The sequence below is a fragment of the Bos javanicus genome, chromosome 4, assembly GCF_032452875.1.
Source record: "Bos javanicus breed banteng chromosome 4, ARS-OSU_banteng_1.0, whole genome shotgun sequence".
NCBI lineage: Eukaryota > Metazoa > Chordata > Mammalia > Artiodactyla > Bovidae > Bos > Bos javanicus.
Window position 1 is genome coordinate 104,572,600 of NC_083871.1, and position 12,433 is coordinate 104,585,032.

A 12,433-nucleotide genomic window follows, 5' to 3' on the forward strand; every position below is an offset into this window, starting at 1 on the left:
CAAAGAACCAGTGAACGCGGACAAGCTCTCCCCGGAGGGAAAGTGAAGCCAAAGAAGAGAGTGAGGAACTGAGGTGTGGGGGTGACTCTCTCTTGACTGAGCTCTTTACCATGTTTCTTCATCTTGGTCTTCCATCTGGACAGAGAGGTCTGATGGCAGAACATCTGCCTTGGGCTTCTTTTTATTCCTCCACAATGTCTATTTGGACCAGATCTTGGTGTATTGTGGGTGTGGCGTGAATGCTTCTTGAATGAGAAGAAAAGGAATCAGTGAAGGAGATCATCTCCAGAGACAATTAGCATAACCCAGATGGTGTGGTGTCTCAGGGGAGGAAGCATTATTCAAAATGCTTCACAAAGGAGGGGCGTGGGCCCCAGCCTTACTGTTGACCCTTTCATGGCTGGATCTGGTTGTGGGGGTCCCAAAACAGTGGGACATCAGGAGTGACTATTCAGAGAAGCATTTCAGCCTTTTGACAAGCGGTGCAGACATGTCACTATAGCAATGTTATATCGACCGTGACCTGGGTCAGGCAAGTCATGTTAGGAAGTCACGTTAGGAAGCTCAGAAACCGAGAACAGTGAACTAGCTGTACAGTGGCTGCACCATCAGTAACGGGATGAAGTCTCTGCAGACAGTCGGGGATGGAGGCCAGATCTCAGGGACGTGAGGAGGAGCTTGTGGTCCTGCCCTGGGGGCTTGGGCAGGTGTTCTGTCTCCCCATCCTGAAAGCAGCCTTCTTCCTCTCTTGTTCCCCAGTCAACAGGCGGCCTGAACCTGGGCTGTGTATGTGTCTAGAAGCACTCTGACTCTTTTCCCTGTCACTCTTCCCTCTGTCCCAGGTCAAGGATCTTGGATTCCCTGAGTGCAGGTGAGAAGAGAGCCTGGAACAGGAACCTCTCTGGACTCTGCCTCTGCAGTGCCGGAATGGCCAAGTCTCATCACTTGGGGAAGCATCAAGAAGCCCCTCCTCTCTGATGTTTTTCTATCCTGTTAGATGCATCAGTTCAGCTGGTGGGTAAACAGAGCACTGGTCCCTGTTTGATGTCCTGGGAGCTGTGTGTGTTTATTGATTGTCACAGACACAGACGATGAAAAGGACCAGATGGAAAGGGATGTCAGGCAGCCAGGGATTTGTATGTGGGGTTGGCTGACCACACACTTCATTTCACATCTGAACGACTCCCACCTCCAGCTCAGAGCAGCGAGAGGGGAAATCCCTCTGGACCTGCAGCGAGCTAGAGACATTGCCGTGGGAGAAGCCCAGCGCCCCAGCATGCTGCTTTGGTGGTCCGTGTCTTCCTAGCTGCTGCCCTGACCAAGTCAGTGCCTGAGAAACTGGTCCCACTCCAGCTGCAGGGATGCAGGTCCTACGTCTCAGGCTGCCCCAACACTCCTGCCCAGTGACCGAATCAGTGCTCTGTGGTTTCTCCCCCAGCTAACCTCTCTCCTGACCATGCAAGGCCAGTTTGAATCCTGATTTGTGGCACAGTTTCCCACAAATACCTCTGCTCGGTCATCTGGGAGGTTGAGTCTGTATTTCCCAGGGACGTGAGAAGCACACATAAAATTATAGAAGGTTCTGCTTTAATGGTTCCAATCTGCTGGGGAAAGGCAGCTGTATTTTCTCCCACAGTGAGCTGTGGGAAGTAGGGACAGTGGTACCCATCTTCTCTGACTCGGTTAGCGGGAAGGAGTTGACACGCAGCACTGGGTGAGCCCCAGGACCCCTCCTCCTTCCCTGCACTCAGGTCTTTACTCTAGGGGGGAGTTAAGAAAAGCCGGGGGGCAGAGGGGTGACACGAAATCATGTCCCTGGGTTGGTACACTTAGAGCTGCAGGAAGAATGGATGGGCATGTCCAGCTCTTTGCCAGCTAGCAGTTTGCAGGGACGCTCCCAGCACAGACTGGCTGGCTGTATAGCAATTAATAATTTATTTTTTTGTTTGTTAATGGCAAAATAGCAATAGACAAGTAGAAAACAATATATACCAACCCAGACAATGTGGTAGATCATATCCTTAGATATTACCAATTCTACTATAAGAATTATTTTTATATTTAAAATTTGATATTGTCCCTTTCAAGTAAATACTTTCATGAGTACTTTAAGAAAAAAATGAAGAGAAGTGTGTTTAAATAAAACAAACAAACAATTTATCTTTAGTGCTCCTTTTTTACTTTCCAAGTGTCCCACTTTGTATATATAGTTACTCTATCTGTTGTACAAAGTTGAGTTGCAGAGAACTTAGGGTTAAATCAAGTCCAACCCTGTGACACAGACAGACAGGATTAAAAAGCAGAGACATCATTTTGCCAACAAAGGTCCATATAGTCAAAGCTATGTTTTTTTTTGTCATGTATGGATGTGAAAGGTGGGCCATAAAGAAGGCTGAGCACCAAAGAACTGATGCTTTCAAACTCTGGTGTTGGAGAAAACTCTTGAGAGTCCCCTGGACTACAAGGAGATCAAACCAGTCAATCCTAAAGGAAATCAACCCTGAAAATTCATTGGAAGGACTGATGCTGAAGCTCCAATACTTTGGCCACCTGATGTGAAGACCGACCCCACTGGTAAAGACCCTGATGCTGGGAAAGACTGAAGACAGGAGGAGAAGGGGGTGGCAGAGGATGAAGTGGTTGGAGGGCATCACTGACTCAGTGGACATGAATTTGAGCAAATTCCAGGAGACAGTGAAGGACAAGGGAGCCTGGGGTGCTGCCGTCCATGGGGTCACAAAGAGTCAGACATGCCTTTGTGACTGAACAACAGCAACGTGGTAGCGAAAGAGGAAGGCTCCTTGCATTATTTCCCTAGGCTGGCTCTTATGTGTGACCCACTCTGCCCATTCCAGCCTACACCATTATGTGAACTCGTGGTTATATGAGATCAAGATTTTCGGAATACAAACTGACAGAAGAAACAATATTGGGACAATTTGTTGGATGACGAGCTATAAGCCATAGAAAAATTCTTAGAAACTCTAGTTTCAATGTTGCCTTGAAAATTTTAACAAAACTCAAAATAATAGATTGCCTCTATGAATGTACCACACAATTTCTAACTTAAATAGAAATTCATAGTAAATTCAGTGGGGAACGAGGGTAAGAGAGGTAATACTATTTTACAATTTATGAAAAACTGAGTATCAAAATCTCATTTTACACATATACACAATGGAATATTGCTGCTGCTACTGCTGCTAAGTCACGGCAGTCGTGTCCGACTCTGTTCGACCCCACAGATGGCAGCCCACCAGGCTCCCCCGTCCCTGGGATCCTCCAGGCAAGAACACTGGAGTGGGGTGCCATTTCCTTTTCCAATGCATGAAAGTGAAAAGTGAAAGGGAAGTCGCTCAGTCGTGTCCAATCCTCAGCGACCCCATGGACTGCAGCCTTCCAGGCTCCTCCATCCATGGGATTTTCCAGGCAAGAGTACTGGAGTGGGGTGCCATTGCTTTCTCCGACAATGGAATATTACTCAACCATAAAAAGGAATGCATTTGAGTCATTTCTAATGAGGCGGATGAACCTAGAGCCTATTATACAGAGTGATGTAAGTCATAAAGAGAAAAATAAATATAATATACTAAGACACATATATGGAATCTAGAAAGATGGTGCTGAAGAATTTATCTGCAGGGCAGCAATGGAGAAACAGACACAGAGAACAGACCTATGGACACAGGGAGAGGGGAGGAGAGGGTGAGATGTATGGAGAGAGTAACATGGAGACATACATTATCATATGTAAAACAGATAGCCAACGGGAATTTGCTGTACGTCTCAGGAAACTCAAACAGGGCTCTGTATCAACCTAGAGAGGTGAGATGGAAGGGAGGTTCAAGACGGAGGGGATACATGTATACCTATGGCTGATTCATGTGGATGTTTGATAGAAAACAACACAATTCTGTAAAGCAATTATCATTCAATTAAAAAATAAATTGGGCTTCCCTGGTGGCTCAGCTGGTAAAGAATCCGCCTGCAATGTGGGAGACCTGGGTTCTATCCCTGGGTTGGGAAGATCCTCTGGACAAGGGAAAGGCTACCCACTCCTGTATTCTGCCCTGGAGAATTCCATGGACTGAATAGTCCATGGGGTCGCAAAGAGTCAGACATGACTGAGCAACTTTCACTTAAAAAATAAATAAATTAAAAAAAAAAAAAAAGAATCTCATTTCATTAAAATATCCATCACTGGGCATGGATATATTCAATATACATTTGGCTTTGAAATCTTTTAATTTAGCAATTCCACCTCTGGGAATTTATATACAGAAATGTTGGAACAAGTGCTGGAGAGTATTTACAGTGGCTAAAATCAGAAGCAACTAATTACTCATCAGCAGACAGTGTGTTAAAGAAATAAAGTCAATTCATGCAAAAGAAGACTAGGTAGCTGTTAGAAAGGAAAGGACTATGTTATGTCCCACATGGAATTATTCTTACATAATACTGTTAAGTTATTCTACTTTTCTAACAAACAAACTAATATATTACATGTAAAGAAAAGAAGTCTAGGGGGATTTAATATACATACCGAACAGTGACCACCTCTGAGGAGGGAGTAAGTATGGGGAAAATTTTCACTGTGTTCTTTTTTTGTTGTTCAGTTGCTAAGCCATGTCCAACTTTTTGCAACCCCATGGACAGCAGCTGTCCTTTTTATGTATTGCTTGGGGCTTCCCTGATGGCTCAGCTGGTAAATGATCCACCTGCAATGCAGGAGACCTGCGCTCTATCCCTGGGTGGGGAAGATCCCCTGGAGAAGGAAATGGCAACCCACTTCAATATTCTTGCCTGGGAAATCCCATGGACAGAAGACTCTCGAAGGCTTTAGTCCATGGTGTCCCAAAGAGTCGGACACACCTGAGTGACTAGCACTTAAATGTTTTACAATAAGGATAGTTTTTATAGTTTACATATAAATACATACATGTGTATATAAAAGTAATCTTAAAGTTTTACTTTTAAAAAAAAAAATTTTTTGGCCACACCATTCAGCAGGTGGGATCCCAGTTCCCTGACCAGGGATCCAACCCGTGTCCCTGCATTGGAAGCACAGAGTCCCAACCACTGGACCCCCAGGGAAATCCTCAATCTGAAAGTTTTAAAGTACACTTTTATAGAAAACAAAAAAGGAAATGTGTTTGCTACTCTGCTTGAACTGGTCTGACAGCCCTCCTGATAAGATACGCAAGCTCTTACCATCCTGCCCTCCTCTCCTGCTGAAGCGAAGCATGGATCCTCGGGTTCCCCAATACAATACAGATCCTCTTCCCTAAGCTTGCTGCAAGGCTGACTCACCCCTTCCTTCTCTAAGGCTCGGGGAGGGGGGAGTGTTGGGAGGGAACCATAACTTGACTGTTAGTAGTTCAGCCAGTTGGAAAACGGGGTCTCAGACTCATCCCTCTTTCAGCTGACCACAGGCCAAGGATGAATGTGTCAAAGGGAAGCCAATTCTGGCCTCCCGTTGGCAAAGGGCTTAACTTCTAGGCAAACTGAGCTGGGATTAATTTTTGCCCATATCGGACAATGATTTTAACACAAGGGTCAGGATGGTCTGATTCTGGCTTCCCTTCTTTTGGGGCTAAATGTAGAGAACTGAGTCAAAGGACTGAGTCACTCAGTCACTCCAGTTCCAGCACTGACTCGCCTCCCATCATTAAAGGGACAGTTGTGTCTGAGTTCCTCAGCTGGGAGGCCAGTGCAGGGGTTTCAAAGAACCCAGGTGCCTGTGGCAGCTGTCTGGTTCTGGTGGAGGAAGAAGGGACCACGCCTGGGACACAGGAGACTGGGTATGACACAGGCCCAAGAAGGGGTCTCTGTCACTCTCGAGTAACTGTCAGACATTCCATGGACCCTCAGGAAGCAAAATAAAGGGGGCAGGTTCTAGAGAGCATGGGGGAGGCTGAGTCACCTTTGCCCACAGCCAAAGCAGCAACTGCTTGCAAGCTATACTTGAGGGTTTTGGGGAAAGCCATTGAGCCTCAAAATACTACTCCTATTATCCTATGATAGCTACTGAAATTCAGCTCTTAGAGATTTTTTCCTTTTGACTGAGACTTTATGCATGTTAAATGGCAAGCTACTTCTCCCAGCTTCTTTCCAATCTAGAAGACAGAGGTCGGAGAACATATATACTTGAATATCAGGAGGGAAATAGAAAGAATCCACAGCTTAGAGGCTCAGAAATCAAGACAGACAGAACTATATGGGTCCCAGGCAGAGAGAGAAAGGTACCAAAGATTTTCAGTTTTGGCTAAGGTGAAGCACTGCATCCGATAGTATTAGACCAAGCAGACCTAACTGTAGAAGGCCTGTGATTATGCTTTTAGACTTACTGTTAAAAACTACTTTATACACATATACATACTAGCCTCTTACCTGTATCTGTTCAAGGTGGCTTTAGATCTTGATGGTGAAGGCTGACTAGCCAGCTGATTTCATTGTAAGCAACAGGCTTCCAAATTTTAAATTCTACAAGGTCTTTGTTTTTGGAATCTGCCATTTCAGTCCCCTCTGGTGACGAGCCCTCTAGGTGATGGCTAAAAGCAACCTCGCTCAACTGTGGAAGTACCTTAAAATCACCTGGGACCTTTTAAAAATACTGATACCCAGGGCCTGTTCTTAGAGATTTTGATTGACTTGGTCTGGAGCGGGGCCTGGGCATCAGTTGTTTAAAATAAACGCCTCCCCTCAGCACTTAAACGTGTATTCTAAGGTGTACCCTGAGTTTAAAATGCTAAGAATTGTGATGGGAGGGCAGATGGGGTAGATTATCATTACCGCGTCGTTAAATTACCTACTCAACTTAAGACTTCTACAGTGGGCAAGCAGTGCTTTAAACTTTGGAGGGCACGTTAAGAATGCACTGACATAGATTCTGCAGCTTCACCCTTCTGCAGAAACCAATAGGAAGGGCCTGGCCAGATGAGCGGCGGAGTGCAGAACCACCCAGCTCACACCCCCTGTTCCTCTGCAACATTCCTTACGTTGCAGTGAACAGTTTTCCTGCCCTCCCTGACCTCAGCAGAGTAGAGCTCTGGTGTCTTGAGCCCCACCCTTTCCTCCACCCCTAGGAGAAGCCTTAACATTAGGTCGGAGGGCACAAAGGCCTGGACAACTGGGAGAACCGGACTTACCCAGCTAAACGGGATCATCAGATGCTCCTTTCACTGTTTCTCTTTGGTCAGGATTTCCGAAGCCAATCTTCACAACACTCTGCCTTACCAGGTTCCTTTTCCAGACCAGTCTCAGCCCACCTGCCTATGGGCTATACCAGGATTTTCCTGCTTCCCCCTTCATGGCTGGGCACTGGGATGCTGTGCTGGCTACATTCATCAGAGTAGGTATCATCTCTTCCTCCATTGGAGTGCCCATGGCTCCTCCATAGGATTCTCTGGGCCCGCACTGCCCTATGTCGCCACTGCCCACAGGCCTGAGCTAGCTGCATTCGGCACCCCACAGAAATCCAGTATGTCCTCAAGTCATAACAGGAAGATGGTATAGGAAAATGGTCATGTGGAGATTTATCTTCCCATCTTTTGTAACACTGACAGTGAAGGTTTTTTTTTTTTTTTCCTCTGTTACTCTTTAGTCTTTACACAAACTTCCACATGACAAATTCCCAGTTGAGTTCAATTCCAGGAAAAAATTTGTCCTGAAAATGAATTTGTATGCTTTCTCTTGTCCAAAATCCCAAACTGTGCAATCCAGAGTATTTTTGTTTGTCTCTAAGCTGCCAGAGAATTCCGAGCCAAATTTATTGTCCAAGTGTTGTAATCTGCTAAATACAGGCCATTCAAAATCTCCATTCCTTTTGCTTTGCTCTGTTTTCTCCTGAGCGTCTCTGCATTTAGTTCTCGTCTAAGTCATCTGACCCTGTCCCCAAGTCTGCCACCAGGTCCCACCTCTTTATCTCTTGGCTCTTTCCATCCACGTCACCACTGCCGTCACCCTGCGGGTCAGTAACTGCAGCTTGGGTGCTGCAAGGCCTCCGTCTCCTCCTCTCTGAGCCTCCACCCAGTAAGCAGAGTGAACTTTCTAGAATACAGAGTGATCTCCTGGCTCCTGCTTCAGGGAGATCCTTCTTCCCTCTGGGAATTACAACCATGAATTCTCCCCACACTTGCCTGTTCCTCTCCCTCCTCGGTGACACTGCACAGGCTGTTCCCTCAGCCTGAAACAACCTTCTCTGCTTTTGCTTTGTTGGTGAAGAGTTTTCAGGGCTCAGCCTGGCCTTACCTATTCTGTGGGCGTCCCTGCTCTGGGTTCCCCAAGGACACGGCACTCACGGTGAGGCCAGATGCCAACTGGATTTAGTTTTCTGTCTGACTACCCAGCTAGGATGGTAAGCGCCTGGAAGGAAGGCAGATACCTTATGCCCTTAGCCTAGCGCTTAGAGTTGCTAAGTGAATGAATACACAACACAGGAAAAAGGAAAAGAAGGGAAAGTGTTAGTCGCTCAGTCGTGTCTGACTCTTTGTGACCCCGTGGACTGTTGCCCACCAGGCTTCTCTGTCCATGGGATTCCCCAGGCAAGAATACTGGAATGGGTGGCCATTCCCTTTTTTAGGGGATCTTCCCGACCCAGGGAATAAATCCAGGTCACCCATATTGCAGGTAGATTCTTTACCATCTGAGCCACCAGGGAAGCAGGGTTCGAATCTTCCAGAATAAAAGGACTGAAAGAAGGTCAGCCTTTTCACTGCCTTTCCTAAGAACAGTTACTCTTTGCCCTTGACTTCTTGTAGAATTCTGCTCATTGTAGGCAGCCCACCCCAAAGATGCTTCTGCTTCACTCCTCTGGTGTGTTTGATACTTGATGACTGGCAAGCAGAAAGGATATTGTTCTTTTCTCTTATGTAGTAACCACCGCAGGTGTAGGTTTAAAAACAAAATTACTGTAGCGCCTACTACAACTCTGGGGCCATTATTACGCTGGAACATCCAGACTTCTCTAAGGAGAGAAGTCATAGTCCTAAAGTGTATCTCAACACCAGCTAAAAGTCCCCTGGCTCCTTCCCCAACTTGCTGTTTTAGTCGATCGGGCCTGTCTGACTCTGTTGAGGGCATGGACCGTGGCTCGCCAGGCTCCTCTGTCCATGGCATTTCCCCGGCAAGAATACTGCAGTAGGTTGCCATTTCCTTCTCCAGGGGATCTTCCCCACCCAGGGATCGAACCAGAGTCTCCTGCATTGGCAGGAGGATTCCTTACCACTGAGCCATTGGGAAGCAGCTGGTGAAAAACAAAGTCAATGCCCTACCCCTGCCCCAATCTCTGCCCCTGGAGGGCAACGTCCAGATTCCCCACCCGATGCCCTCCAGGACAGGATTCCTCGGCTGAGGTCTAGCTCTCTGCTGTGGTTTGAATCCAGTTCCCTGTGACCCTCCTAAATATCTTTCTATCCTGTGTTGAGACTCCCCTCTGGATTCCATCTGCTGCCAACCCCATCCTGAGGCAGAAAGCGGGAGAAATAAGATCATGCAATCATCTTCACCTTTCTGCTTTCTTAACACTACAAAAAGTCTGACCACAGTGGGGGGCGGGGGGAGGTCTGGCTGCTCAGCTTTTCCCGGTTCTGGCTAAACACACACACACACTCACGCCCCTGGGACTCAGCTCGGCGGAGGGCGGGGGCTCTGCCCGGTTTCTGCTGGTTTCCCGGGCGCGGGACCACGGCCTCGGGAGCTCCCGAAAGGACGTCCGGACAACACTTTGCTGTAGTCCCGCAGATCAAGCTGCAGCGCCTCTATCCCCACGTCCGCACGCGGGAAACCCCGTCTTTGGTTTGCAGAGAGCCACTCACTTCACGGCTCCGGGTCGAGGCAGCTCTGGCCGTCGTCTCTCCCCCCCACAAAACCCTCTCCCCGCGCGTCCCCTCCTTGGTCCCCCCGCGTCCCCTCCAGCGTCCCCCGGCCCGGCCCTACCTCCTGGCTGGCCGCGGCTCCGCGGGCTCCGAGGCGCAGCTCGGGGGCGCTCGGGCGGGCGGGGGCGGCGCGCGGCGGGGGCCCGGGGCGCCATGGCCCGCAGTCCCCCGCGCTCTTGTCGGCCGGGCCTCTCCCCGCTCCCCGCGCTCGCGTGCCCGCCGCCTGGCCGCCGTGGGCGAGTGGAGGGCGGCCCCTTCCTCTGGCGGCGGCGGCTCTGAGCCGGGCCGCCCCCCGCCCGCCGGCGCTCAGTGAGCTCACCCGCAGCTGGCGGGCGCCCGGCCCGTTGCCACGGCAACGCCTCTCCCAGGGCAGCGCGGACCCTAGAGCGGCTCCGGTAAACAGGACCTTCTGCCGGACTCTTCCCCTCGGCCTTTTTTTGGGGGGTGGGGGTGTGGGGGGAGGAGATGGCGGCTTAACCCTTTCTTTGCTGGAGACCACCGAGTGGCCGGCTGCGTCTCCACCCGGCCGGAGGGTTTATTCGCGCTCAGCGCTCAGCGGGGCTCTGAGCCCTTGAGACAGATGCTGCGGAGTGGCCGCGACACTCCCTGCCCTCAGTTCACTCCAGTCGTTGTAACGCGTTAGTGGGAGCGTCGACTGGGGTTCAGGCGCAGGACTTGGGGTGGGACGTCCGAGGCAGAGTCAGCCACCACCCTTGGCTCTGCAGCTCCAAGTCGGTCCGCACCGAGACGCTGACCGAGAAAGCCCAGGGCCCCTGAGCGCGGGGCACGAGACTCCGAACCGGGCGCCCGTGGTGGGTGGGGGGGCGGGGGTCAGGAAAAGCTTCCTAGAGGAAAAGCGACTTTATGGCGCCTGCTGCCACCGCTCGCAGAGGACAAAAGATCAGGGGACAAAGCTTGATCTTTTGATTTTGATTTAGAACTGCCAAAGAAGAAGTCCACGTGAAAATGCTGTGGGCCGTGCCGGGACCGCGGAAAGTTGATGAGCAGGAGTTCCCTGCTGAAAGGGAGATGGAGCTGGCAGTGTGACTTGTGGGTGTGGGGGAAGGCTCCACGCCCATCTCGATCTCCCAGGAAAGTCATTCTTGTCTTCAGTCCTCGGATTCCTAAAAGGCGGAACTAAAGCCTAAGCAAGGCAAGAGAAGGGAAAGAGAATGAATTCAGAGAAGAGGTGTGCAGGAGAGAGGGGAAAGAAAAAGGATTGTAGAAAGTGGGGAACGTTAGATACCGCCCAGGCAGTTCCTACAGACAGAGGACCTGAGGTCTGAGGGGCTTATTCAGATATCACAGTTACAAAGATGGAAAAGCTGTCTCCTCCTTTGCTGAGAGGTTTGCTCATTCTACAAGATCTTTGAAGCTTTTGTAGACTTCCTTAAATCTCCCCAAACTCCACCATACCATACCCATTTCAACTGAACACGTTAAACATGCCTGTATGGGATGTGAAACTTCCTTGACCGGGATCGAACCCAGGCCCTTTGCAGTGGAAGGTGTGGAGTCTTAACCACTGGACTACCAGGGAAGTCCTAAACATGGTTAACTTTCCGAATACAAATTTGCAAGGTGTAAGCAGTATTTTTTTTTTTTAAGTGTAAGCATTTATTGTTTTGTTTGCTAAAGCATCATTCAGTAAGTTTTCACTTCACAAAAAAAGATCAGAGACTTGGCTTCTTGACTCCCCAGTCCTGGGATATCATGAGGCAAACTGGCAAAGTGGAGAAAAGAGCAAATGGAGAATAATTGACCTGAGAGGTCCCCCAGGGGGGTCCCTCAAACCACTGCACAGAACAGGTCAGTCACCTTCAGGGTTGTGGCTTTCAAACCGCCAGTCACATTTCAAGTGGGCAGTCAGAGAGGAGGCCAGGGAGCCCCTTATGGTGTCCCCTGATGGCAGGCCACCACTCCTTGGTCTGCTCCTTTGTCGTTGAATTGTGCACACTGACTTGTTTTAGAAAATGTTCCCTGCCTTAGCTCATCAGGTCAGACTCTGATGGGCAATGTTGGGGCCTATGTGTTGCAAGTTTCTGTCCCTGCCTGCCTGTCACAGCCCCTAACCGCACTGCTCCTTAGGGCTGGCTGCTGCATCCCTGGGCCATCCCATGGTTGACCCTGACACCAGAGCCCTCCTTCCCTATGTGCTCCTGTCCCAGCTGGCTCCCTGGAGCTTTCCCCAGTTTGATGTTCCCCCTGGTCCCTCCCCAGTCCTGGCTCTCCAGCTCCAGGGGGCAGGGTAGCCCTCCAAGGGATTGGCAGGGAGGTGTGCCTTAGAACTTGGAAGACCCTCTCAGCAGTCCTCTCTTCTCCCTGGTCTCCCTGACTGTCCTCAGATTTTCCCCACATTGGAAAACAGGCTTGGAGCTGGAGGTAGTGCCTGGCTTCAGTCTGGAAAGGTGCTGATGGGAGGAGGGGGGACGGAGTTCATTTTTCCTGAACTTGAATCCTGCTTTCTCCACCTAGAGCAGCCACAAGTTACAGCAGACCATCTCTTATCCCTGCCCTCCTCTTCCTTCAGCATCCTGATGAAGAGTACGGGGTCTGGG

At 49.6% G+C, this 12,433-nt stretch overlaps 1 protein-coding gene across 6 annotated transcripts in view; it reads right to left on the bottom strand.

The window, feature by feature from the left end:
* The window catches only part of DENND2A (DENN domain containing 2A), a 99,678-nt gene extending 89,654 nt beyond the window's left edge, over nucleotides 1-10,024 (bottom strand). For 3 of the 6 annotated variants that reach the window (XM_061414909.1, XM_061414903.1, XM_061414911.1), the window contains exon 1: nucleotides 9,937-10,024. The gene's annotated coding sequence lies outside the window, so the exon portion shown is untranslated. Of the gene's footprint in view, nucleotides 1-109; nucleotides 1,228-9,936 lie in introns of those variants that run through there. The other 3 variants (XM_061414910.1, XM_061414904.1, XM_061414905.1) reach the window with 3 other exon arrangements.
* Between the last annotated feature and the right edge of the window lie 2,409 nt (nucleotides 10,025-12,433).